Raw genomic sequence first — 17,500 nt, 5'->3', positions numbered from 1 at the left:
CAGCCATTCGATGAGGGCCAGTCTCGTGCTTCTTAAGTTGCCTCGCTCATACCCAAAAAGAATTCTGGGTAATTCTGCCATTCCATGACAAGGGAAGACTCCCGATTCTCATTTCATAGTTTTTTTCATAAGTGTCGGGCCACCCAGTCCTACCAGCAAAATAACGCATCGATTGAAGGCTTTAGCTTTCAAAACTTGCCCAGATTGTGTCAGTAGGTCCTGGAATTCGTCCACAGAAAGGCCAGAGAGACAACTTCACTCGTGAACCGCCATGTCTACAACAAAGCCTTTTAGGCGTCCCAGTCTGCATGAAACCATCTCTCGCCTCTGTCTGAGACAAGAGCGGACACGCACGGTTCTTACGTTTATGCCTATAAAATCAACTGAAATGTCAATTGCTGGTTAGAAAAAAAAAATAAAACAAAAAACCAGCATGTTAATGTTTTTTGCTAGGCTAGGTATCGAAGAGCCTGAACATTTGCGCATGCGCTGACGGAATGTTTGAACAAGAGAGAAAAACGCAGTACCTCCAGACACAGGCGCTGGAGCGTCGCATCAAACGAGTCATCCCGGGATTTCGGCCCGTGCGATCGCTTTTGGACGCAGTTGCCCCTTCGCTGCTTTCTGTTACCGACCTTGCCTTCCGGTACGGCATTGAGGGAGAGATATGTCGGCCCCTAAACCATATGTGACAAATCCCACGCCTACTCACAGCTCCAAACCGCCCTTGACAATATACCGTAAGAATTAGATGGCTTATATATTCAAGAGAAAAGTCCTTTTATGTGTCATATGGTAAGCACTAAAGTCCCAGAATACAAAGTGTGCGCATGCGCCCTGCTAAAGGTAGCATACATACAGTCATATGCTTTTTCCGAATAACTACAGGAGCTAATAACTTCGAGACATTACATTTACAGCTAAAATACATAGCATATACAGATACCTACTAAATACATAAAATTTAAGATATATTCATTAAAAAGAAAAGCCGCTGTACAAAATGCGGCTCTGTATTCTCTTTTAAAATCAGTAAACTCATAGGTACGAAAAAAATCAGGTAGCGCATTCCGCAACTTAGCTGATACGTAAGAAAAAAGAGAACTAAGACCATAACTGGTTGTTCCAGGTTTATTGAGGAACAGAATGTAATTTCCGCAAATATCATGCATAAGAAGGGGACGGGAGGGAAAACGTATTTTTCATATAGCAGAAAAACCCTTGTTTTTGAAAAAAAAAAAAAGCAGAAAAACAAAACAAAACAAAAAAAAAACATACTTTTATCAAGTGATACGAGGAAATATTGAATGCGCTTATTGCATAGAGATGTAGAGCTTGACTTTGGTAGTAAGAGGACAAGTAATCTGCAAATATAAATATCGTTATTCTCTTATTTACATTATTACACCGTTTCTTTGACACGAGAATTACAGCGAAATGAAAGCACAACTTTGTCGCGAATTTTCTATGATAAAAACTTGTTCAGAAATCCAAAATCTAAGTTAAGAGCACACACCAGGACTACTCCTGCGCTCCTGAGTATCTGGCTACAAATCATTTCCTCTGGCGGCGCTTCAGCCATTCGATGAGGGCCAGTCTCGTGCTTCTTAAGTTGCCTCGCTCATACCCAAAAAGAATTCTGGGTAATTCTGCCATTCCATGACAAGGGAAGACTCCCGATTCTCATTTCATAGTTTTTTTCATAAGTGTCGGGCCACCCAGTCCTACCAGAAAAATAACGCATCGATTAAAGGCTTTAGCTTTCAAAACTTGCCCAGATTGTGTCAGTAGGTCCTGGAATTCGTCCACAGAAAGGCCAGAGAGACAACTTCACTGGTGAACCGCCATGTTTACAACAAAGCCTTTTAGGCGTCCCAGTCTGCATGAAACCATCTCTCGCCTCTGTCTGAGAGAAGGGCGGACACGCACGGTTCTTACGTTACGTTTATGCCTATAAAATCAACTGAAATGTCAATTGCTTGTTAGAAAAAAAAAAAAAAAAACAAGCATGTTAATGTGTTTTGGTAGGCTAGGTATAGAAGAGCCTAAAGATTTGCGCATGCGCTGACGGAATGTTTGAACAGGAGAGAAAAACGCAGTACCTCCAGACACCGGCGCTGGAGCGTCGTACCAAACGAGTCATCCCGGGATTTCGGCCCGTGCGATCGCTTTTGGACGCAGTTGGCCCTTGGCTGCTTTCTGCTACCGACCTTGCCTCCCGGTACGGCATTGAGGGAGAGATATGTCGGCCCCTAAACCGTATGTGACAAATCCCACGCCTACTCACAGCTCCAAACCGCCCTTGTCAGTTTAACGTAAGAATTCGATGGCTTATATATTCAAGGCAAAAGTCATTTCTGTTTCATATGGTAAGCACTGAAGTCGCAGATTACAAAGTGTGCGCATGCGCCCTGCTAAAGGTAGCATACATACAGTCATATGCTTTTTCCGAAAAACTACAGGAGCTAATAACTTCGAGACATAACATTTACAGCTAAAATACATAGCAGATACAGATACCTACTAAATACATAATATTTAAGATAAATTCATTAAAAAGAAAAGCCACTGTACAAAATGCGGCCCTGTATTCTCTTTTAAAATCAGTAAACTCATAGGTACGGATAAAATCAGGTAGCGCATTCCGCAACTTAGCTGATACGTAAGAAAAAAGAGAACTAAGACCATAACTGGTTGTTCCAGGTTTATTGAGGAACAGAATGTTATTTCCGCAAATATCAGGCATAAGAAGGGGAGGGGAGACAAAACGTATTTCTCATGTAGCAGAAAAACCCTTTTTTTTGAAAAAAAAAAAAAAAAAAACAGAAAAACAAAACAAAACAAAAAAAAAACATACTTTTATCAAGTGTTACGAGGAAATTTTGAATGCCTTTATTGCATAGAGATGTAGAGCTTGACTTTGGTAGTAAGAGGACAGGTAATCTGCAAATATAAATATCGTTATTCTCTTATTTACATTATTACACCGTTTCTTTGACACGAGAATTACAGCGAAATGAAAGCACAACTTTGTCGCGAATTTTCTATGATAAAAACTTGTTCAGAAATCCAAAATCTAAGTTAAGAGCACACACCAGGACTACTCCTGCGCTCCTGAGTATCTGGCTAGAAATCATTTCCTCTGGCCGCGCTTCAGCCATTCGATGAGGGCCAGTCTCGTGCTTCTTAAGTTGCCTGGCTCATGCCCAAGAAGAATTCTGGGTAATTTTGCCATTCCAAGACAAGGAAAGACTCCCGATTCTCATTTCATAGTTTTTTTCATAAGTGTCGGGCCACCCAGTCCTACCAGCAAAATAACGCATCGATTGAAGGCTTTAGCTTTCAAAACTTGCCCAGATTGTGTCAGTAGGTCCTGGAATTCGTCCACAGAAAGGCCAGAGAGACAACTTCACTGGTGAACCGCCATGTTTACAACAAAGCCTTTTAGGCGTCCCAGTCTGCATGAAACCATCTCTCGCCTCTGTCTCAGACAAGAGCGGACACGCAAGGTTCTTACGTTACGTTTATGCCTATAAAATCAACTGAAATGTCAATTGCTGGTTAGAAAAAAAAAAAAAAACCAGCAGGTTAATGTTTTTTGGTAGACTAGGTATCGAAGAGCCTGAACATTTGCGCATGCGCTGACGGAATGTTTGAACAAGAGAGAAAAACGCAGTACCTCCAGACACCGGCGCTGGAGCGTCGTACCAAACGAGTCATCCCGGGATTTCGGCCCGTGCGATCGCTTTTGGACGCAGTTGGCCCTTGGCTGCTTTCTGCTACCGACCTTGCCTCCCGGTACGGCATTGAGGGAGAGATATGTTGGCCCCTAAACCATATGTGACAAATCCCACGCCTACTCACAGCTCCAAACCGCCCTTGTCAGTTTAACGTAAGAATTCGATGGCTTATATATTCAAGGCAAAAGTCATTTCTGTTTCATATGGTAAGCACTGAAGTCGCAGATTACAAAGTGTGCGCATGCGCCCTGCTAAAGGTAGCATACATACAGTCATATGCTTTTTGCGAAGAACTACAGGAGCTAATAACTTCGAGACATTACATTTACAGCTAAAATACATAGCATATACAGATACCTACTAAATACATAATATTTAAGATATATTCATTAAAAAGAAAAGCCGCTGTACAAAATGCGGCCCTGTATTCTCTTTTAAAATCAGTAAACTCATAGGTACGGATTAAATCAGGTAGCGCATTCCGCAACTTAGCTGATACGTAAGAAAAAAGAGAACTAAGACCATAACTGGTTGTTCCAGGTTTATTGAGGAACAGAATGTAATTTCCGCAAATATCATGCATAAGAAGGGGACGGGAGAGAAAACGTATTTTTCATATAGCAGAAAAACCCTTTTTTTTGAAAAAAAAAAAGTAGAAAAACAAAACAAAACAAAAAAAAAAACATACTTTTATCAAGTGATACTAGGAAATTTTGAATGCGCTTATTGCATAGAGATGTAGAGCTTGACTTTGGTAGTAAGAGGACAGGTAATCTGCAAATATAAATATCGTTATTCTCTTATTTACATTATTACACCGTTTGTTTGACACGAGAATTACAGCGAAATGAGAGCACAACTTTGTCGCGAATTTTCTATGATAAAAACTTGTTGTGAAATCCAAAATCTAAGTTAAGAGTACACACCAGGACTACTCCTGCGCTCCTGAGTATCTGGCTAGAAATCATTTCCTCTGGCCGCGCCTCAGCCATTCGATGAGGGCCAGTCTCGTGCTTCTTAAGTTGCCTGGCTCATGCCCAAAAAGAATTCTGGGTAATTCTGCCATTCCATGACAAGGGAAGACTCCCGATTCTCATTTCATAGTTTTTTTCATAAGTGTCGGGCCACCCAGTCCTACCAGCAAAATAACGCATCGATTGAAGGCTTTAGCTTTCAAAACTTGCCCAGATTGTGTCAGTAGGTCCTGGAATTCGTCCACAGAAAGGCCAGAGAGACAACTTCACTGGTGAACCGCCATGTTTACAACAAAGCCTTTTAGGCGTCCCAGTCTGCATGAAACCATCTCTCGCCTCTGTCTGAGACAAGAGCGGACACGCAAGGTTCTTACGTTACGTTTATGCCTATAAAATCAACAGAAATGTCAATTGCTGGTTAGAAAAAAAAAAAAAACCAGCATGTTAATGTTTTTTGGTAGGCTAGGTATCGAAGAGCCTGAACATTTGCGCATGCGCTGACGGAATGTTTGAACAAGAGAGAAAAACGCAGTACCTCCAGACACCGGCGCTGGAGCGTCGTACCAAACGAGTCATCCCGGGATTTCGGCCCGTGCGATCGCTTTTGGACGCAGTTGGCCCTTGGCTGCTTTCTGCTACCGACCTTGCCTCCCGGTACGGCATTGAGGGAGAGATATGTTGGCCCCTAAACCATATGTGACAAATCCCACGCCTACTCACAGCTCCAAACCGCCCTTGTCAGTTTAACGTAAGAATTCGATGGCTTATATATTCAAGGCAAAAGTCATTTCTGTTTCATATGGTAAGCACTGAAGTCGCAGATTACAAAGTGTGCGCATGCGCCCTGCTAAAGGTAGCATACATACAGTCATATGCTTTTTGCGAAGAACTATAGGAGCTAATAACTTCGAGACATTACATTTACAGCTAAAATACATAGCATATACAGATACCTACTAAATACATAATATTTAAGATATATTCATTAAAAAGAAAAGCCGCTGTACAAAATGCGGCCCTGTATTCTCTTTTAAAATCAGTAAACTCATAGGTACGGATTAAATCAGGTAGCGCATTCCGCAACTTAGCTGATACGTAAGAAAAAAGAGAACTAAGACCATAACTGGTTGTTCCAGGTTTATTGAGGAACAGAATGTAATTTCCGCAAATATCATGCATAAGAAGGGGACGGGAGAGAAAACGTATTTTTCATATAGCAGAAAAACCCTTTTTTTTGAAAAAAAAAAAGTAGAAAAACAAAACAAAACAAAAAAAAAACATACTTTTATCAAGTGATACGAGGAAATTTTGAATGCGCTTATTGCATAGAGATGTAGAGCTTGACTTTGGTAGTAAGAGGACAGGTAATCTGCAAATATAAATATCGTTATTCTCTTATTTACATTATTACACCGTTTGTTTGACACGAGAATTACAGCGAAATGAAAGCACAACTTTGTCGCGAATTTTCTATGATAAAAACTTGTTGTGAAATCCAAAATCTAAGTTAAGAGCACACACCAGGACTACTCCTGCGCTCCTGAGTATCTGGCTAGAAATCATTTCCTCTGGCCGCGCCTCAGCCATTCGATGAGGGCAAGTCTCGTGCTTCTTAAGTTGCCTGGCTCATGCCCAAAAAGAATTCTGGGTAATTCTGCCATTCCATGACAAGGGAAGACTCCCGATTCTCATTTCATAGTTTTTTTCATAAGTGTCGGGCCACCCAGTCCTACCAGCAAAATAACGCATCGATTGAAGGCTTTAGCTTTCAAAACTTGCCCAGATTGTGTCAGTAGGTCCTGGAATTCGTCCACAGAAAGGCCAGAGAGACAACTTCACTGGTGAACCGCCATGTTTACAACAAAGCCTTTTAGGCGTCCCAGTCTGCATGAAACCATCTCTCGCCTCTGTCTGAGACAAGAGCGGACACGCAAGGTTCTTACGTTACGTTTATGCCTATAAAATCAACTGAAATGTCAATTGCTGGTTAGAAAAAAAAAAAAACCAGCATGTTAATGTTTTTTGGTAGGCTAGGTATCGAAGAGCCTGAACATTTGCGCATGCGCTGACGGAATGTTTGAACAAGAGAGAAAAACGCAGTACCTCCAGACACCGGCGCTGGAGCGTCGTACCAAACGAGTCATCCCGGGATTTCGGCCCGTGCGATCGCTTTTGGACGCAGTTGGCCCTTCGCTGCTTTCTGCTACCGACCTTGCCTCCCGGTACGGCATTGAGGGATTGATATGTCGGCCCCTAAATCATATGTGACAAATCCCACGCCTACTCACAGCTCCAAACCGCCCTTGTCAGTTTAACGTAAGAATTCGATGGCTTATATATTCAAGGCAAAAGTCATTTCTGTTTCATATGGTAAGCACTGAAGTCGCAGATTACAAAGTGTGCGCATGCGCCCTGCTAAAGGTAGCATACATACAGTCATATGCTTTTTGCGAAGAACTACAGGAGCTAATAACTTCGAGACATTACATTTACAGCTAAAATACATAGCATATACAGATACCTACTAAATACATAATATTTAAGATATATTCATTAAAAAGAAAAGCCGCTGTACAAAATGCGGCCCTGTATTCTCTTTTAAAATCAGTAAACTCATAGGTACGGATTAAATCAGGTAGCGCATTCCGCAACTTAGCTGATACGTAAGAAAAAAGAGAACTAAGACCATAACTGGTTGTTCCAGGTTTATTGAGGAACAGAATGTAATTTCCGCAAATATCATGCATAAGAAGGGGACGGGAGAGAAAACGTATTTTTCATATAGCAGAAAAACCCTTTTTTTTGAAAAAAAAAAAGTAGAAAAACAAAACAAACCAAAAAAAAAACATACTTTTATCAAGTGATACGAGGAAATTTTGAATGCGCTTATTGCATAGAGATGTAGAGCATGACTTTGGTAGTAAGAGGACAGGTAATCTGCAAATATAAATATCGTTATTCTCTTATTTACATTATTACACCGTTTCTTTGACACGAGAATTACAGCGAAATGAAAGCACAACTTTGTCGCGAATTTTCTATGATAAAAACTTGTTCTGAAATCCAAAATCTAAGTTAAGAGCACACACCAGGACTACTCCTGCGCTCCTGAGTATCTGGCTAGAAATCATTTCCTCTGGCCGCGCTTCAGCCATTCGATGAGGGCAAGTCTCGTGCTTCTTAAGTTGCCTGGCTCATGCCCAAAAAGAATTCTGGGTAATTCTGCCATTCCATGACAAGGGAAGACTCCCGATTCTCATTTCATAGTTTTTTTCATAAGTGTCGGGCCACCCAGTCCTACCAGCAAAATAACGCATCGATTGAAGGCTTTAGCTTTCAAAACTTGCCCAGATTGTGTCAGTAGGTCCTGGAATTCGTCCACAGAAAGGCCAGAGAGACAACTTCACTGGTGAACCGCCATGTTTACAACAAAGCCTTTTAGGCGTCCCAGTCTGCATGAAACCATCTCTCGCCTCTGTCTGAGACAAGAGCGGACACGCAAGGTTCTTACGTTACGTTTATGCCTATAAAATCAACAGAAATGTCAATTGCTGGTTAGAAAAAAAAAAAAAACCAGCATGTTAATGTTTTTTGGTAGGCTAGGTATCGAAGAGCCTGAACATTTGCGCATGCGCTGACGGAATGTTTGAACAAGAGAGAAAAACGCAGTACCTCCAGACACCGGCGCTGGAGCGTCGTACCAAACGAGTCATCCCGGGATTTCGGCCCGTGCGATCGCTTTTGGACGCAGTTGGCCCTTGGCTGCTTTCTGCTACCGACCTTGCCTCCCGGTACGGCATTGAGGGAGAGATATGTTGGCCCCTAAACCATATGTGACAAATCCCACGCCTACTCACAGCTCCAAACCGCCCTTGTCAGTTTAACGTAAGAATTCGATGGCTTATATATTCAAGGCAAAAGTCATTTCTGTTTCATATGGTAAGCACTGAAGTCGCAGATTACAAAGTGTGCGCATGCGCCCTGCTAAAGGTAGCATACATACAGTCATATGCTTTTTGCGAAGAACTACAGGAGCTAATAACTTCGAGACATTACATTTACAGCTAAAATACATAGCATATACAGATACCTACTAAATACATAATATTTAAGATATATTCATTAAAAAGAAAAGCCGCTGTACAAAATGCGGCCCTGTATTCTCTTTTAAAATCAGTAAACTCATAGGTACGGATTAAATCAGGTAGCGCATTCCGCAACTTAGCTGATACGTAAGAAAAAAGAGAACTAAGACCATAACTGGTTGTTCCAGGTTTATTGAGGAACAGAATGTAATTTCCGCAAATATCATGCATAAGAAGGGGACGGGAGAGAAAACGTATTTTTCATATAGCAGAAAAACCCTTTTTTTTGAAAAAAAAAAAGTAGAAAAACAAAACAAAACAAAAAAAAAACATACTTTTATCAAGTGATACGAGGAAATTTTGAATGCGCTTATTGCATAGAGATGTAGAGCTTGACTTTGGTAGTAAGAGGACAGGTAATCTGCAAATATAAATATCGTTATTCTCTTATTTACATTATTACACCGTTTGTTTGACACGAGAATTACAGCGAAATGAAAGCACAACTTTGTCGCGAATTTTCTATGATAAAAACTTGTTGTGAAATCCAAAATCTAAGTTAAGAGCACACACCAGGACTACTCCTGCGCTCCTGAGTATCTGGCTAGAAATCATTTCCTCTGGCCGCGCCTCAGCCATTCGATGAGGGCAAGTCTCGTGCTTCTTAAGTTGCCTGGCTCATGCCCAAAAAGAATTCTGGGTAATTCTGCCATTCCATGACAAGGGAAGACTCCCGATTCTCATTTCATAGTTTTTTTCATAAGTGTCGGGCCACCCAGTCCTACCAGCAAAATAACGCATCGATTGAAGGCTTTAGCTTTCAAAACTTGCCCAGATTGTGTCAGTAGGTCCTGGAATTCGTCCACAGAAAGGCCAGAGAGACAACTTCACTGGTGAACCGCCATGTTTACAACAAAGCCTTTTAGGCGTCCCAGTCTGCATGAAACCATCTCTCGCCTCTGTCTGAGACAAGAGCGGACACGCAAGGTTCTTACGTTACGTTTATGCCTATAAAATCAACTGAAATGTCAATTGCTGGTTAGAAAAAAAAAAAAACCAGCATGTTAATGTTTTTTGGTAGGCTAGGTATCGAAGAGCCTGAACATTTGCGCATGCGCTGACGGAATGTTTGAACAAGAGAGAAAAACGCAGTACCTCCAGACACCGGCGCTGGAGCGTCGTACCAAACGAGTCATCCCGGGATTTCGGCCCGTGCGATCGCTTTTGGACGCAGTTGGCCCTTCGCTGCTTTCTGCTACCGACCTTGCCTCCCGGTACGGCATTGAGGGATTGATATGTCGGCCCCTAAACCATATGTGACAAATCCCACGCCTACTCACAGCTCCAAACCGCCCTTGTCAGTTTAACGTAAGAATTCGATGGCTTATATATTCAAGGCAAAAGTCATTTCTGTTTCATATGGTAAGCACTGAAGTCGCAGATTACAAAGTGTGCGCATGCGCCCTGCTAAAGGTAGCATACATACAGTCATATGCTTTTTGCGAAGAACTACAGGAGCTAATAACTTCGAGACATTACATTTACAGCTAAAATACATAGCATATACAGATACCTACTAAATACATAATATTTAAGATATATTCATTAAAAAGAAAAGCCGCTGTACAAAATGCGGCCCTGTATTCTCTTTTAAAATCAGTAAACTCATAGGTACGGATTAAATCAGGTAGCGCATTCCGCAACTTAGCTGATACGTAAGAAAAAAGAGAACTAAGACCATAACTGGTTGTTCCAGGTTTATTGAGGAACAGAATGTAATTTCCGCAAATATCATGCATAAGAAGGGGACGGGAGAGAAAACGTATTTTTCATATAGCAGAAAAACCCTTTTTTTTGAAAAAAAAAAAGTAGAAAAACAAAACAAAACCAAAAAAAAAACATACTTTTATCAAGTGATACGAGGAAATTTTGAATGCGCTTATTGCATAGAGATGTAGAGCATGACTTTGGTAGTAAGAGGACAGGTAATCTGCAAATATAAATATCGTTATTCTCTTATTTACATTATTACACCGTTTCTTTGACACGAGAATTACAGCGAAATGAAAGCACAACTTTGTCGCGAATTTTCTATGATAAAAACTTGTTCTGAAATCCAAAATCTAAGTTAAGAGCACACACCAGGACTACTCCTGCGCTCCTGAGTATCTGGCTAGAAATCATTTCCTCTGGCCGCACTTCAGCCATTCGATGAGGGCAAGTCTCGTGCTTCTTAAGTTGCCTGGCTCATGCCCAAAAAGAATTCTGGGTAATTCTGCCATTCCATGACAAGGGAAGACTCCCGATTCTCATTTCATAGTTTTTTTCATAAGTGTCGGGCCACCCAGTCCTACCAGCAAAATAACGCATCGATTGAAGGCTTTAGCTTTCAAAACTTGCCCAGATTGTGTCAGTAGGTCCTGGAATTCGTCCACAGAAAGGCCAGAGAGACAACTTCACTGGTGAACCGCCATGTTTACAACAAAGCCTTTTAGGCGTCCCAGTCTGCATGAAACCATCTCTCGCCTCTGTCTGAGACAAGAGCGGACACGCAAGGTTCTTACGTTACGTTTATGCCTATAAAATCAACTGAAATGTCAATTGCTGGTTAGAAAAAAAAAAAAAAACCAGCATGTTAATGTTTTTTGGTAGGCTAGGTATCGAAGAGCCTGAACATTTGCGCATGCGCTGACGGAATGTTTGAACAAGAGAGAAAAACGCAGTACCTCCAGACACCGGCGCTGGAGCGTCGTACCAAACGAGTCATCCCGGGATTTCGGCCCGTGCGAGATCGCTTTTGGACGCAGTTGGCCCTTCGCTGCTTTCTGCTACCGACCTTGCCTCCCGGTACGGCATTGAGGGAGAGATATGTCGGCCCCTAAACCATATGTGACAAATCCCACGCCTACTCACAGCTCCAAACCGCCCTTGTCAGTTTAACGTAAGAATTCGATGGCTTATATATTCAAGGCAAAAGTCATTTCTGTTTCATATGGTAAGCACTGAAGTCGCAGATTACAAAGTGTGCGCATGCGCCCTGCTAAAGGTAGCATACATACAGTCATATGCTTTTTCCGAAGAACTACAGGAGCTAATAACTTCGAGACATTACATTTACAGCTAAAATACATAGCATATACAGATACCTACTAAATACATAATATTTAAGATATATTCATTAAAAAGAAAAGCCGCTGTACAAAATGCGGCCCTGTATTCTCTTTTAAAATCAGTAAACTCATAGGTACGGATTAAATCAGGTAGCGCATTCCGCAACTTAGCTGATACGTAAGAAAAAAGAGAACTAAGACCATAACTGGTTGTTCCAGGTTTATTGAGGAACAGAATGTAATTTCCGCAAATATCATGCATAAGAAGGGGACGGGAGAGAAAACGTATTTTTCATATAGCAGAAAAACCCTTTTTTTTGAAAAAAAAAAAGTAGAAAAACAAAGCAAAACAAAAAAAAAACATCCTTTTATCAAGTGATACGAGGAAATTTTGAATGCGCTTATTGCATACAGATGTAGAGCTTGACTTTGGTAGTAAGAGGACAGGTAATCTGCAAATATAAATATCGTTATTCTCTTATTTACATTATTACACCGTTTCTTTGACACGAGAATTACAGCGAAATGAAAGCACAACTTTGTCGCGAATTTTCTATGATAAAAACTTGTTCTGAAATCCAAAATCTAAGTTAAGAGCACACACCAGGACTACTCCTGCGCTCCTGAGTATCTGGCTAGAAATCATTTCCTCTGGCCGCGCTTCAGCCATTCGATGAGGGCCAGTCTCGTGCTTCTTAAGTTGCCTGGCTCATGCCCAAAAAGAATTCTGGGTAATTCTGCCATTCCATGACAAGGGAAGACTCCCGATTCTCATTTCATAGTTTTTTTCATAAGTGTCGGGCCACCCAGTCCTACCAGCAAAATAACGATCCGATTAAAGGCTTTAGCTTTCAAAACTTGCCCAGATTGTGTCAGTAGTTCCTGGAATTCGTCCACAGAAAGGCCAGAGAGACAACTTCACTGGTGACCCGCCATGTTTACAACAAAGCCTTTTAGGCGTCCCAGTCTGCATGAAACCATCTCTCGCCTCTGTCTGAGACAAGAGCGGACACGCAAGGTTCTTACGTTACGTTTATGCCTATAAAATCAACTGAAATGTCAATTGCTGGTTAGAAAAAAAAAAAAAACCAGCATGTTAATGTTTTTTGGTAGGCTAGGTATCGAAGAGCCTGAACATTTGCGCATGCGCTGACGGAATGTTTGAACAAGAGAGAAAAACGCAGTACCTCCAGACACCGGCGCTGGAGCGTCGTACCAAACGAGTCATCCCGGGATTTCGGCCCGTGCGATCGCTTTTGGACGCAGTTGGCCCTTGGCTGCTTTCTGCTACCGACCTTGCCTCCCGGTACGGCATTGAGGGAGAGATATGTTGGCCGCTAAACCATATGTGACAAATCCCACGCCTACTCACAGCTCCAAACCGCCCTTGTCAGTTTAACGTAAGAATTCGATGGCTTATATATTCAAGGCAAAAGTCATTTCTGTTTCATATGGTAAGCACTGAAGTCGCAGATTACAAAGTGTGCGCATGCGCCCTGCTAAAGGTAGCATACATACAGTCATATGCTTTTTCCGAAGAACTACAGGAGCTAATAACTTCGAGACATTACATTTACAGCTAAAATACATAGCATATACAGATACCTACTAAATACATAATATTTAAGATATATTCATTAAAAAGAAAAGCCGCTGTACAAAATGCGGCCCTGTATTCTCTTTTAAAATCAGTAAACTCATAGGTACGGATTAAATCAGGTAGCGCATTCCGCAACTTAGCTGATACGTAAGAAAAAAGAGAACTAAGACCATAACTGGTTGTTCCAGGTTTATTGAGGAACAGAATGTAATTTCCGCAAATATCATGCATAAGAAGGGGACGGGAGAGAAAACGTATTTTTCATATAGCAGAAAAACCCTTTTTTTTGAAAAAAAAAAAGTAGAAAAACAAAACAAAACAAAAAAAAAACATACTTTTATCAAGTGATACTAGGAAATTTTGAATGCGCTTATTGCATAGAGATGTAGAGCTTGACTTTGGTAGTAAGAGGACAGGTAATCTGCAAATATAAATATCGTTATTCTCTTATTTACATTATTACACCGTTTCTTTGACACGAGAATTACAGCGAAATGAGAGCACAACTTTGTCGCGAATTTTCTATGATAAAAACTTGTTGTGAAATCCAAAATCTAAGTTAAGAGCACACACCAGGACTACTCCTGCGCTCCTGAGTATCTGGCTAGAAATCATTTCCTCTGGCCGCGCTTCAGCCATTCGATGAGGGCCAGTCTCGTGCTTCTTAAGTTGCCTGGCTCATGCCCAAAAAGAATTCTGGGTAATTCTGCCATTCCATGACAAGGGAAGACTCCCGATTCTTATTTCATAGTTTTTTTCATAAGTGTCGGGCCACCCAGTCCTACCAGCAAAATAACGCATCGATTGAAGGCTTTAGCTTTCAAAACTTGCCCAGATTGTGTCAGTAGGTCCTGGAATTCGTCCACAGAAAGGCCAGAGAGACAACTTCACTGGTGAACCGCCATGTTTACAACAAAGCCTTTTAGGCGTCCCAGTCTGCATGAAACCATCTCTCGCCTCTGTCTGAGACAAGAGCGGACACGCAAGGTTCTTACGTTACGTTTATGCCTATAAAATCAACTGAAATGTCAATTGCTGGTTAGAAAAAAAAAAAAACCAGCATGTTAATGTTTTTTGGTAGGCTAGGTATCGAAGAGCCTGAACATTTGCGCATGCGCTGACGGAATGTTTGAACAAGAGAGAAAAACGCAGTACCTCCAGACACCGGCGCTGGAGCGTCGTACCAAACGAGTCATCCCGGGATTTCGGCCCGTGCGATCGCTTTTGGACGCAGTTGGCCCTTCGCTGCTTTCTGATACCGACCTTGCCTCCCGGTACGGCATTGAGGGAGAGATATGTCGGCCCCTAAACCATATGTGACAAATCCCACGCCTACTCACAGCTCCAAACCGCCCTTGTCAGTTTAACGTAAGAATTCGATGGCTTATATATTCAAGGCAAAAGTCATTTCTGTTTCATATGGTAAGCACTGAAGTCGCAGATTACAAAGTGTGCGCATGCGCCCTGCTAAAGGTAGCATACATACAGTCATATGCTTTTTGCGAAGAACTACAGGAGCTAATAACTTCGAGACATTACATTTACAGCTAAAATACATAGCATATACAGATACCTACTAAATACATAATATTTAAGATATATTCATTAAAAAGAAAAGCCGCTGTACAAAATGCGGCCCTGTATTCTCTTTTAAAATCAGTAAACTCATAGGTACGGATTAAATCAGGTAGCGCATTCCGCAACTTAGCTGATACGTAAGAAAAAAGAGAACTAAGACCATAACTGGTTGTTCCAGGTTTATTGAGGAACAGAATGTAATTTCCGCAAATATCATGCATAAGAAGGGGACGGGAGAGAAAACGTATTTTTCATATAGCAGAAAAACCCTTTTTTTTGAAAAAAAAAAAGTAGAAAAACAAAACAAAACCAAAAAAAAAACATACTTTTATCAAGTGATACGAGGAAATTTTGAATGCGCTTATTGCATAGAGATGTAGAGCTTGACTTTGGTAGTAAGAGGACAGGTAATCTGCAAATATAAATATCGTTATTCTCTTATTTACATTATTACACCGTTTCTTTGACACGAGAATTACAGCGAAATGAAAGCACAACTTTGTCGCGAATTTTCTATGATAAAAACTTGTTGTGAAATCCAAAATCTAAGTTAAGAGCACACACCAGGACTACTCCTGCGCTCCTGAGTATCTGGCTAGAAATCATTTCCTCTGGCCGCGCTTCAGCCATTCGATGAGGGCAAGTCTCGTGCTTCTTAAGTTGCCTGGCTCATGCCCAAAAAGAATTCTGGGTAATTCTGCCATTCCATGACAAGGGAAGACTCCCGATTCTTATTTCATAGTTTTTTTCATAAGTGTCGGGCCACCCAGTCCTACCAGCAAAATAACGCATCGATTGAAGGCTTTAGCTTTCAAAACTTGCCCAGATTGTGTCAGTAGGTCCTGGAATTCGTCCACAGAAAGGCCAGAGAGACAACTTCACTGGTGAACCGCCATGTTTACAACAAAGCCTTTTAGGCGTCCCAGTCTGCATGAAACCATCTCTCGCCTCTGTCTGAGACAAGAGCGGACACGCAAGGTTCTTACGTTACGTTTATGCCTATAAAATCAACTGAAATGTCAATTGCTGGTTAGAAAAAAAAAAAAAACCAGCATGTTAATGTTTTTTGGTAGGCTAGGTATCGAAGAGCCTGAACATTTGCGCATGCGCTGACGGAATGTTTGAACAAGAGAGAAAAACGCAGTACCTCCAGACACCGGCGCTGGAGCGTCGTACCAAACGAGTCATCCCGGGATTTCGGCCCGTGCGATCGCTTTTGGACGCAGTTGGCCCTTCGCTGCTTTCTGCTTCCGACCTTGCCTCCCGGTACGGCATTGAGGGAGAGATATGTCGGCCCCTAAACCATATGTGACAAATCCCACGCCTACTCACAGCTCCAAACCGCCCTTGTCAGTTTAACGTAAGAATTCGATGGCTTATATATTCAAGGCAAAAGTCATTTCTGTTTCATATGGTAAGCACTGAAGTCGCAGATTACAAAGTGTGCGCATGCGCCCTGCTAAAGGTAGCATACATACAGTCATATGCTTTTTGCGAAGAACTACAGGAGCTAATAACTTCGAGACATTACATTTACAGCTAAAATACATAGCATATACAGATACCTACTAAATACATAATATTTAAGATATATTCATTAAAAAGAAAAGCCGCTGTACAAAATGCGGCCCTGTATTCTCTTTTAAAATCAGTAAACTCATAGGTACGGATTAAATCAGGTAGCGCATTCCGCAACTTAGCTGATACGTAAGAAAAAAGAGAACTAAGACCATAACTGGTTGTTCCAGGTTTATTGAGGAACAGAATGTAATTTCCGCAAATATCATGCATAAGAAGGGGACGGGAGAGAAAACGTATTTTTCATATAGCAGAAAAACCCTTTTTTTTGAAAAAAAAAAAGTAGAAAAACAAAACAAAACCAAAAAAAAAACATACTTTTATCAAGTGATACGAGGAAATTTTGAATGCGCTTATTGCATAGAGATGTAGAGCTTGACTTTGGTAGTAAGAGGACAGGTAATCTGCAAATATAAATATCGTTATACTCTTATTTACATTATTACACCGTTTCTTTGACACGAGAATTACAGCGAAATGAAAGCACAACTTTGTCGCGAATTTTCTATGATAAAAACTTGTTCTGAAATCCAAAATCTAAGTTAAGAGCACACACCAGGACTACTCCTGCGCTCCTGAGTATCTGGCTAGAAATCATTTCCTCTGGCCGCGCTTCAGCCATTCGATGAGGGCCAGTCTCGTGCTTCTTAAGTTGCCTGGCTCATGCCCAAAAAGAAATTCTGGGTAATTCTGCCATTCCATGACAAGGGAAGACTCCCGATTCTCATTTCATAGTTTTTTTCATAAGTGTCGGGCCACCCAGTCCTACCAGCAAAATAACGCATCGATTGAAGGCTTTAGCTTTCAAAACTTGCCCAGATTGTGTCAGTAGGTC

Source organism: Montipora foliosa, chromosome 7 (assembly GCF_036669935.1).
Source record: "Montipora foliosa isolate CH-2021 chromosome 7, ASM3666993v2, whole genome shotgun sequence".
Taxonomy (NCBI): domain Eukaryota; kingdom Metazoa; phylum Cnidaria; class Anthozoa; order Scleractinia; family Acroporidae; genus Montipora; species Montipora foliosa.
Note: the sequence above shows the minus strand (reverse complement) of the source record.